Source organism: Diadema antillarum, unplaced genomic scaffold, assembly GCF_040938485.1.
Source record: "Diadema antillarum isolate AM-2024a unplaced genomic scaffold, OU_Dant_1.0 seq00000425_RagTag, whole genome shotgun sequence".
Lineage (NCBI taxonomy): Eukaryota > Metazoa > Echinodermata > Echinoidea > Diadematoida > Diadematidae > Diadema > Diadema antillarum.
Genome location: NW_027271407.1, coordinates 1 through 12,500, shown reverse-complemented (window position 1 = coordinate 12,500; position 12,500 = coordinate 1).

The following is a 12,500-nucleotide window of genomic DNA, read 5'->3' as shown; positions in this document are numbered from 1 at the left end:
GATATCTTATAAGCAGTTTCTCGTCTCGCCAAGAAAAAAAAAGAAACACAAGCCCCGTCTCAACCGAAACTATACCATCCCTTTGAGCAATGAAATCACCTGTTCAAACGACCCTGCCAACTTCTAAATGACTGGTACAAGGGGTTGCATGCGATCGTCACTCTTCATCAACAGCATTTGCGACACTAAACACTTGTTTTATCTATTTGTTTTCCATTTCCATCATAAAACATACAAAGTGAATATGGTGAAGATTGTGTCAGAGACAGCATGACAGGTTATCATAAATACGCAAATTACCCATATCAGAACCATCAACAATATTAAATGGGTCTGCTCTTTCAAGTGGGAATCAAACTATAATTAGAAATTCAATGCTGAAAATAATTCACTACAGATACATGCTATCACGTAATAAAGTACAAATGCTTTACATTAAGCCACATCAAATAAGACATATCAATACCATGCGAGAGAACAGTTTTAAAATATTCAAAATTCCCTTTGCAGTTCAAAAAGATACCAACTTTAATGTATACATCCATCTCACACAGCCCTATCAAATCTGGGCTGATATTGGAGTTTTAAGTATAAATGTAGCTTTGCGAACTGTCGTTAGACTGTCTTTTTCTTTTAACACATTGCACGCTCGTGTAAACACTTGCAGCAAATGTTATTAGCGATGTCCTTGAAACAATACATGTTTGATACTAAGCATTTATATTCAAAGTAACCCAACGAATCTTATAAAATTGTGGGTTAATTACTTGAATATCAAAAGTTTAAAAGAAAATCAGTTACAAAATTTGCAGTAGATGCCTCAAATGGCAGTTTTGAGAGATTAAGTTCCTGCTTCTTTCTTTTGCAAATGTCTTATTGTGTGCAGATTCAATGTATTCAACACGTTTCGTGCAATATCCTCAATATAAGATGATTTTATGCATTAAACTTCAGAGTTACCATGATTGATAATGAGAAGGAGATCAGCAGGAATACTCTACAAGACCATTATCATGACTTTAAGATAAGGTCAATGATCACGCTCCCGGCAGTGTCATGCAGATATGAAAGTGAGCGGTGAAGACTTCTTTTTTTTTTTCTTAAGTCCGGCAACCGGGTTTGTCGACATTCGCTATCAAGTGCCTTAATGTGTGATTGAAGTCGCCTTGAAAAACAAGGTTAAACCACGCTTTAGAGCACGGTTCGTCAGTAGGGCCTACACAAGACACATTTAGCATATGGTTTTAAAAACTCCGGTTTCTAATCTTCTACTCTGCACAAACTTCATATTTACAAGTAGAATATCACTTTTTTTTTTGGTATAAACTACGAATCATTGTACTGAATAAAACGTAAGTTCACAACTGATATAACATGAACACATGACATAATGATACGAAAAAAAAGGTTTTGAACAGTTATCAACAGAACTGTATCGCTCTGACTTTTGACGGACGTCAACTTAAACACACACTACACTGGTCACACTTACCAGTAATATACACAATTTGCTCTCAACATGTGCTCAAACTGAGCGTGTATAAGCCGTAATAAGACATTTCCAGGCAATTTTGACCCCGCCTAAAAGGGACAATGGAAACGTTAGAATTAAAGTGCAGTCGTACCATAATGTCAGTACACTGATTATGAAGTATTACATATTATCATCTCATATCTGAGTTTCTTCTACTATGATATCGTTCCTACAACACTATGTATGTACATGCGAAAGTACAAACAGTCTTATCATGTAGCTCCTATAGGGATAGACATGCACATTTATACATATAAACAACATTACACTGCAGCAAAGACTACAGGCGATTTTTTTTTACACAGCTTTACAAGAATGCATATAATTTGTGACATTTCATGATTTGAATTTAACTCCTACAAATATTAGGCGTATATACTGTAGTCATTTGCAAATGTCATCTTTGATTGTTGCAAAGTGTTTTTGCGGGAGTCATTCCGTTTTTTGTTCAGATACACTTGTATATGTCATGATCTACACTTATACACTTTAACAAAATTCTTCATTACTGTTTTTTTTCACAATCTCTTGCACATAATATCAATTACCTGAAAATATGCGACTCATAAATTTAGTGAAAGGAAAATATATTAATCGGTATAGTGTTGTGCATGCATTACATTAATCATTCACAAACAATGAGTCAACTCCTATTGTATAATGTAATTGTCTGACAATGATACATTCTTTGAATTGGTAGCAAAAGAATGCAAAACATGACGTCCTTTTATGTATCTGTACTTTTTGCTAAATCCAGTAAGTTAAATCTATTTACATGATCAAACTTCAGAATCTTGATGTTCATGTAAACAGTCCCTTAGTGTGAGATGGACATATAGTAGCGTGATACTGTCGACGAACATATAAACTATATAGCTCGTTTCTTTGTTTTGCAGATTTCAGGTTGCATTAGCAAGTTATATACGTTGGACTACAGGAGTGATACAGTGTATACGACAACCATGTGCACAAACACAACCTGCAAACCAACAAACTCACAACGATTAATCAGTTACAGGATCGATGATCGAACTTAAACATGTTACAGCACGCCTATGTATAATGTATCGCAACATGTGAATCGAAAAATCCGATCACAGGCATCTTATCTGTCTTACTTTGTCTCTTGGCATGTGTCAAATTAGCCTTAGTGTGAATTTTAAAAGTCACACACACACAAACATACACCTCACAAATACACTCGTATGTCACAATGTTATTACAAAGTACATTGTTCAAGAAGCAATAAGAATGTAGGCCCTAATACATGAATAAGAAATTGACATCAATCATGTCAAAATTTCAATCAAAAACATGGAAATTATCCCTCTATCGATTCGCGGCTGTATCACATAATCACACAAACACTGACAAATGGTTTAAAACAAAAACGTGCATTTCATTAAACAAATACGAAATAACATCAAAAGGTTCACGCTCAGTTTCTTCTCACCTGCTCTGTCAGAAGATATACATGTCTATTCGCTTCAGACCTTTTTCAGAAATATGTATTACGTTAGAAATATACATGATTTCAGCATTATTAATTGCAAATTAATACAAACGTTGAAAGAATACAAATAAAGGAGAATTCTGTACGCTCTCAGTCATACAATTCGATCAATTCGAAATGAAATTGTACCTGGGCAAGTGAATAATCATTGCTTTGTCTTTGTATGCATCTGTTAAGTCTACATGGCGGTATAAAAACAAGCAAACTCACGAAAGGGGCATTATAACATAATCGAATCGCCCCGTATAAGTGTATTTATCGTTGGTACGCTCACATCAGCGTCCACAAGTGCGAGTTTTCTATTGTGATTCATTTGTGTGGAACCGAAAGCGTTGTACTGACATTTCCATACGCTACTTTCAGTGGGCAACAGGGAAGTGCATCGCAGAACATTTTGTATCAAAACTATGGCAAGTGCATGGACATTTCAATTCATATCAAAACACTTGATTTGCGTACATGATATACTACATCATATTAAGGTCATTCAACACTCACGTCCTGTTCTCTTCCATCTCATGACTTATTCTGCTACAAACAATACCACATGGGGTTAATATCTACATAGTATTCTGCGTAAGGTATTTTAAAAGCTGAAAGAAATAAACGAGATGCTCTCAGTCATACAATTCGATCAATTCAAAATAATATTGTACCTTGGCAAGTGAATGACATAGCTTTATCTTTGTATGAATTTAAATCTACATGGTGGAATAAAAACCAGCAAAATGTTGTTGGCGCATGATACAACATATTCAAATCGACCTGTTATGCGTATATCACATTATCTTCGCTGTTCTCACATCAGCGCCCATTGGCAATTGATGACATTGTACAGTAACATTTCCAGTATTAAACATGGGAAAAAGAATTGAAGGCTACAGATCAGATTGAGACAGCAATAAGGATTTGCTCTTCGAACATCCGATCAATATAAACAGAATTTGTATCCTAAATATACTGTACAATGCCGTGTGCATTACGCTGTCCTGTCGCAATTATATTTTTAATGACAATGTTCCAAAAGATTGAGAGGGTTAGAAGTGTCAACAAAGATTCAAGTGACCCTCCGTCTTTTACCCTCTTGACCATGGAGCCATTCCTGACGTCGCTTTATTCCACGTCCTTGACCATGAGCTACACCATCACCACGGCTAGGGACATTCCTTCGGAAAGGAGGAAAATCCTCTCTCCCGCGATCTCTCACCCTGAACCCTCCAAGCCTATGATCCTCGTCGATATTTCTGCTGGTATCAATTGGCTGCCGTTGCCTCTGATGGTGCATTAGCTCTCTGCCACGAACAGGGCAGACAAGTGACTCTTGTGCGCTGCCTTTACAGACATGCCCGTCAGGGCACTGTCTCCGCACATCCAGGTGACCTGAAACCACTTCTGGCGGGTTGAACAGAGGCAGCTCTTCTGGAGGCGTGAAGCCGTAGTTCAACGGACCTCCGTCCCCGAAACCTCTAACCGTATGGTCATCGATATTTCTGCTGGTTTCAATTGTCTCCCGTTGCCTCAGATGGTGCATTAGCTCTCTGCCACGAACAGGGCAGACAAGTGACTCTTGTGCGCTGCCTTTACAGACATGCCCGTCAGGGCACTGTCTCCGCACATCCAGGTGACCTGAAACCACTTCTGGCGGGTTGAACAGAGGCAGCTCTTCTGGAGGCGTGAAGCCGTAGTTCAACGGACCTCCGTCCCCGAAACCTCTAACCGTATGGTCATCGATATTTCTGCTGGTTTCAATTGTCTCCCGTTGCCTCAGATCGTGCATTCGCTCCCTGTCACACTCCGGGCAGACAAGTAAGGGCCGTTGCGCGCTGCTCCTTAGGACATGCCCTTGAGAACACTGTCTCCACGCATCTAGGTGACCTGAAACCAGTTCTGGCAGGTCAAACAGAGGCAAGTCTTGTGGGCGGGTGAAGCCGTAGCGTCTGTAGAAACTGCCCAAGGACTGCTGAGCCGAGCGCAGCTGGTTTTCGGTCAGTTGCTGGTCAAGAATCAAAACTGATTTAACCTCATCCAGCTGAGAGACGCGGTTGGGTTCTCTGGCACAGATCTCTAGTAGTTCTATGAGCATGGTTTGTCGCCTCAGCTCCACCTGCACGTCGAGGATCAGTTGCTCTGTCACTATATTGATGAAGTGTCTCACCACAGCGTCTTTGCTGTCATTTATACTCGTACAGAGCGCGTGTAAAACGCCGTCAACAAACGCCTTGTGGCTAGCTTCACTTTCCGTCTTCAGGTACTTAAACTTAGTCATGAATGATTTGGTCAGTTTTAAATAGGTCAAAATCGGTGCTCTGTAAGACAAAGCTCTTGCGTAATCCACGATGACTCTTGTACTACGCACCCTTTTCTCGACACTTCGCTCGGTTGACTTGTCAGTGTTTTCTGGATCAGCTGTGGTGGAACTGTCTTGCAATGCTTGATGTGCTATTTGTATCATATTCGATCTGTCCGCCTGCAATATCTTGTCAACGTTTTGCAAGCTTTGATGGAATGCCAAGAGCACAGAGCCATACCGACGAGTGATCCGTATAAATTCGCCACATTTCGGACATGATGGTACCTATAGTTATAATGACAAATAAGGAGGAATAATACGTAATTCATTTTTCCCTGCTTTTTTTTTTTAATCACACAAATACTGATGCATATTTTCAGGGGTGCTAGGCAAAAATGTCAGAGGTAAGAATGTCAGAGGTAAAAATGTCAGAAGCTAAAATGTCAGAGGTAAGAATGTCAGAGGTAAAAATGTCAGAGGTAAAATTGTCAGAGGTAAGAATGTCAGAGGTAAAGTTGTCAGTGGTCAAAATGTCAGAGATAAAAATGTGATTGGTCACAATTTAGACGTAGAAATGTAAGAGGACTATGTAAAAGTACCAGATAATTTTTTTTAATGTTTCTGACACCCTTCTCGCAAAAAGCGCATTCCGCGCCTTGGGAAGACCGGGGAGAAATGGGACACGGGAAGAAATACGGGACACTCTTGTAAAAATGCTCGGCCGATCAACAATCCAATGATATCAGTAAAAAGTAAGCCTCGGTACACCTCAAAATAGACATATTAGCCACTATACAGCTCTACAGGTTAGTTGAAAAAACAGAAACAATTGTTTTATAACCCCTTTTTGTTACCTTTTCATTGTTTCTTACTTTCTTGTCAGTAAAATATCAAACTTACCAAATGTACATAAATCTGGTAGGTCCTATACTATGTTGACTGGTAACTTAGTAAGTGTGCAAACTTCTGAAAATAAAATTGCTTGATAACAGACATGCATATATGAAGAATCGGTAGGGATTTTTTTATTGTTTCTGTTACCACTAGGAGAAATTTAATGGAACATGTACAAAAATTGTCCAGAATGAAAACTGCATTCCTTCTCGACCAGGACGTACATGTACAAAATATTTCCCTCGTTTTCCTCACTTACAGGTAGAATGCGTATCGCCACACCTGGTTTCTTTCTGGTATATCCGAAACATATCCATCGGGTTATTCAAATTCAAGTTCAAGTTTGTAAACATTTATTTTCCATCTTTTCATGTTGTAAATCACATACATGTATATACATAAAGTTGTACAAGGAAGGCAGAACCTCAAAAAGCAGAGCTTGTGGTGAGCTGCCTAACAAAAACACACTACATCACAAACACAAGAAACAACAAAAACACAATATAATAGTAGTTCCAATCACGGCAATATGAAGATGAGATATTCCTCGAAGAGAAATATTGCATTCTAACAGAGGGGCTACAGTAAGTGTGAAAATATGTGACGAGCTTAAGTACAGCTTAAGAAAATTACATATATCAAAGCTAAACGTTACATATTTATGCATCCACCAACGCGATTTCCGTTGTTCTGAGCGTACAAGATTTTTTTTTTCTAAAGTCGTTCGGCCGTCTAGCAAAGACTCTTTTATTTCCATGAAATAGAATTGGCACTGACAGCGGAGACATTTTTCTACAATGTGTATATCTTATTAAATAAAAGGTGGTGCACAGTCAAAGCGACTCGCAGGGAGGTACTAGTACCCGAATTTATCCCTATACCCTCACGGCCCGGTACAAAACATCTATAATCTTACGCAAGTGAATACAGCTGTTTGAAGCGAAAAACCTTTATAATGTCCTTTTCGTTTCATTTCCATTAAAATTCAGTGAAAGTTATAGAAGAATTGTTTCACAATATCTATAAGGTCAAAATAGTTCACATAAGAAGGCAACCACGTGGAGGGTACCCAAAATTACCCCTTCCAAAGGCAGTCTCAGACATACAATAATCATGTACCGACGCAAATACATAATTATGTTCTATGGGTACATACCTTTAAACAGTCCTTCTGGTCCTCTAGCAAAGAAACTTTTATTTAATGAAATTCAATGAGGTTAACAGAAGATATATTGCTCTGCAATTTTGACTTACACTGACATAGTTAAAGTGGTGATCATTCGAAGGGAGCCTACTATATGGGAAGTGCCCACATTAATTGCCCCTATACATACATGACCCTTATAACGCAAAGACCAACGCAATTACAGTCGTTCCAAAAGTGCATGTCTCAAAAAGTTTTCTGACTATCACTTGAGTTTTATGACTGTGTATAAATATCGTAAGGTGCTATACAATCATTGTACATTCTTTTCTTCCTACATAGTTTTACGCACCTCATTTTCTGTTCCAAAAAAGTGATGCCTATGTTCTTGTTGAAAAAATGAAATAAAAATTGAATTGAATAATTTTGTATTGAATTTAATTCCTGCCATATCAAAACACTTTCTATAAAAATTGCCGGGGTAAAGATAAATAAACAACATTGATCTACAATATCTATACAGTACAAAGGTTTCACTTGCAGAGACCACCTTGCGGGAGGTGCTCAAAGTGACGCTATGCATCCTAAAGGCAAGGAAAAACATGCAGTATATACAACCGCGAAAAATGTTCCATGGGTACATGCCTCTGAAAAGTTCTTCCGCCTGTATAGCACATTTTTATTTTCGTTAAAATGCAATTAAGGTAATATAGGAGACGTTGCTTTACAATATTTATTTCGTCAAAAAGGTGGACATTCAAAGGCAAGCCTTTGGGAAGTGCCCAGATCACCCCTACCCTGACTGTCGTGGTCCCAAAACAGGTTAACAAAACATGCATTATGTGCCAAAGCAAACTCAGTTGAACATGCATGTAGAAAGTCGTTTTGCCGGGTGGTAAATAAGACACTTTACTTTTCATGATTTTTAAATGGTAGAGACACTGCTTTACAATAATCATATAGTCAAAGGGATGCACATTCAAAGGCAAACGAGTGGGATGTGTTCAAAATCATCCAATCCCCAGGGCAATATAGGAAACATGCACTACCATATAGCACGAATATGTTCCAGTTTTCCATGCCTTCTTATAGTCGTTACGGTTGTACAGCAATTGCCCTTTTGTTTTCAAGAAATGCAATATAATTACAAGAAGAAAAATTGCTCTACATTAACTATGTTGTCAAAAGGGTGAACATTCAAAAGCAATCCCTTGGGAAGTGTCCAAAATTACACCTCCGCTCAAGCCCCGTAATTACAGCGCACGGATGCTATGAACGCAAATACCAACGTTCTTTCATGTCTTTCGCGCATGGTTTTAGAGGTAGTTCCGGCAATACTGTTACAGCAACATACCTTTATATCAATGACTGTCGTGGAAATGATAGAAGCATTGCTTCACAATATCTATGCAGTGAGAGGATGCACATTAAATGTCGATCCTGTGGGATGTGCCCAAAAGTACACCACCCTCATGGCGATATAGAAAACATTGAATAATCATTAACGCGAATATACTATATGTTCCAAACGTACATGTTTTCAAACTTCGATCGTGCCGTACATCAAGGGCACTTTTGTTTTCAAAAATACATTGTAGTTAATAGAAGAGACATCGCTCTACAATATCCATATTGTCAAAAGGGTGAACATTAAAAGACAATCTCTTGGGAATGGTCCAAAGTTACACCTACGCCCACGCCCCCTTAAAACAAAACAGAGATACATGTATTAGCAACGCAAACACCATTGTTCTATAAAGCATGGATGGTTTTAAAAGTTATTCCGGCAACGCAGCAAATACACTTTTTATCAATGAAAAGTCATGGAAGTGATAGAAGAGGCTTAACTTTACAAGATCTATACAGTGAAGAGGATGCACATTAGATGGCAACCCTGTGGATGTGCCAAAAAATATTCCACCCTCACAGCAATATAGAAGACTTATATCATAATAACGCGCATATATGTTGTTTATATTACATGTTTTTTAAATTCCATCGTGCTGTATAGCGAAGGCACTTTTGTTTCCAAGAAATACATCTAATCAATAGAGAACACATTGCTCTACAATAACTATATTATTGTCAAGAGGGTGAACATTCAAAAGTAATCCATTGGGAAGTGTCCAAATTTACACCTACGCTCATTCCCCCTTATTGCAAAACACAGATATTAGCAACGCGAATACTGTTGTTCTGGTGTGAATGGTTGGAAAAGTAGTCCCGGCAATACAGCAAATACAATTTTCATTGATTACAAGTAATGGAAATGATAGAAGAGACTTAGCTTTACAAGATCTATACAGTGAAGAGGATGCGCATTAAACGGTAGCCCTGTGGGATGTGCCAAAAAATAATCCACCCTCATAGCAATATAGAAAACATATAATATCACATGACGCGAATATATATATATGTTCCAAACGTACATGTTTTCGAAATTCCATCGTGCCTTAGCAAAGGCACTTTTGTTTCCAAAAAATGCAACTAATTAATAGAGGAAACATTGCTCTACAATAACCACATTGTCAAAAAGGTGAACATTCAAAGGTAATCTCTGGGGAGGTATCTAAATTTACACCTACGCACACGCCGTTTATTACAAAATACAGATATTAGCAACCCAAATACAGTTGTTCCAGCGTGAGTGGCTTTAAAAGTAGGTCCGGCAATACAGCAAATACACTCTTATATAAATGAAAAGTCACGAAAATGATAGAAGAAGATTTGTTTTACAAGATCTACACAATAAAGAGGGTGCTTATATTATATAACGCAAATATATATGTTCTAAACGTATATGCTGTCAAAATTCGATCGCGCCTTGTAGCAAGGGTACTTTTGTTTCCAAGAAATGCAATGTAATCAATACAGGATGCATTGCTTTACAATACTTTTATAGTAAAAAGGGGTGCACAATCCATGTAAAGCGGCCCCTTGGGAGGCGCCCAAAGTTACCCCCTCAACCCCGCGTCCCCATTATGTAACACGTGTGTTATATGCCAACGTGGGTACTGTTGTTATGAATGCACTCTATACAGCTACACCTCTCTAAAAAAACAAAATCGAGTGAAAACTTTCACTCTTGAAGGAGTCAATACAAAAAAGAGTGAATTTAGAGTGAAATTGGAGTGAATTTTGAGTGAAAATGTTCATTTTCACTCGTTTTAGAGTGACGTCAGGGATCACTCCAAAATCTTCGAGTGATCCCTGAGGTCACTCCAAAATGAGTGAAAATGATATTTTCACTCGAAATTCACTCCAATTTCACTCTAAATTTACTCTTTTTTGTATTCACTCCTGTAAGAGTGAATATTTTCACTCCATTTTTTTTAAAAGAGTACCGCTAATCTGCATTTTGTGTAAATTATTTTTGTATGACCGATTCGAAAAGGCATCCATCGTGTTCATTGACCTACAAAATATAAGTTTATACATTTAAATCTTTAAAATTGGATAACGGGAAGCTAAGATCTGTCAATTTTCTCTCATTACAGGTGATAATTTGCATATTATGCAAATTTTACTATTTTGCCCCACTGGATATTTGGGGAGTTTTAGTATGGTGTTCAGGAGGCCTCAAAGACTTGCACTACAGTGAAATTCTTACTGTTGCAATTAGTGGTGGGTTACCCCCTAAAAAGCGCTAAATTGACTGGACTTTTTAGAAGATATACGTTGGAAAGGGAAATTCGTATCATAGAAACCACGTAGTCTTAATTCAAACGTATTATAAGCTATATTAGTGTCATCAGTTTCTTTAATATCATCCCAACACGCATCACGTAGGGCATTTCTGAATGAAATTATTCTGTCTTTTGTAATACATCTAGAGTACAAACCTTTACTGCTTTTATTAGATTTGCATTTGAGAGATGTTATCTGAAAACTGGTAAATGATCAGTTGTATCAGAGTATAAAATACCACTCTCAATAGGTAAATCAAATTGATTGGTGAAAATATTGTCGAGTCCCAGTAATGCGCGTTGGCCTAGATATCAAAGGTAAACAATAATTGCTTGACAGGGAATACATAAAATCTCTAATGTTTGAATGTGTATTAAATTTCAGAAGATCGATGTTCAAATCTCCCATGATATAAATCCTTTTACTTTCTTTGACAAGATCACATAACAATGTAGCAAAAGCCTCATTAAACCGAGTGATATTTACGTTCGAAGGTTTGTAAATAGTACCAACTAATATATTCTTTTCCTGTGGACAGTTAATTTCAAGAACAATGAATCGCAACACAAATTACCTGGGAGCAACAGGTCGGATCTCTCATGATAAGAGTGCATTATTCATACAGAGTGCGACACCTCCGCCTGTTCTGTTACATCTATTTTTACATAATACGGTATAACCTGGTATGTTTACAGGTGGACTTGTTTCTTTCAGCCATGTTTCAGAAAACCCAATAACATCAAACGAGAACTTAAGTGAATACAATATGTCTGTAATATATTCTAAATGTTTTGGAAGACTTCTAGAGTTAAGATGTATGCATGAAAAGGTATCATTCTTTGAAGGGCTAAATCGACTGGCGAATTTTCAATTTCATAATAACGACTTACATTATCAAAATTACCAAGAACAAAATTCCTATCCGGATCTCAGTCATCGGTCCCAAACAACCGATCGGATACAGAAAAAGGATTGAGCTGTAAATTTGACAGTCGATCTAAATCTGCTGTGTGACTTTGAAATTCATTGAGAAAGCTTACATCGTCAAGTTGACTAAAATGAAACAGAGAAGCTTCGTGAGGAGCTTGAGATGTTATCTCACCAAACATACTTTCAGAAAATATGGTTGAATTTCTAGGTGTGCGAATACTAATGAAGGTACACGTGTATTTTTACAGCCATGGAAACAGAAAAGTATCAACAACATAGACATAAAATCAATATTCACAATCAACTACAGATATTGAATCCACAATATGTCCAAATATATATATGTAAGTAGATGAACTTGATAGACTTATAGCTATTTATCTTTTCTGGTAGACAAAACCAACCCGCATAAATCAGCGTCTATTTTCTTTTGACAACCGAAGAAAATAAAAGAGTTTCATTTCTGCTTATGACATGTATGAAATCATTAAGATTCATTTCTGCTTAT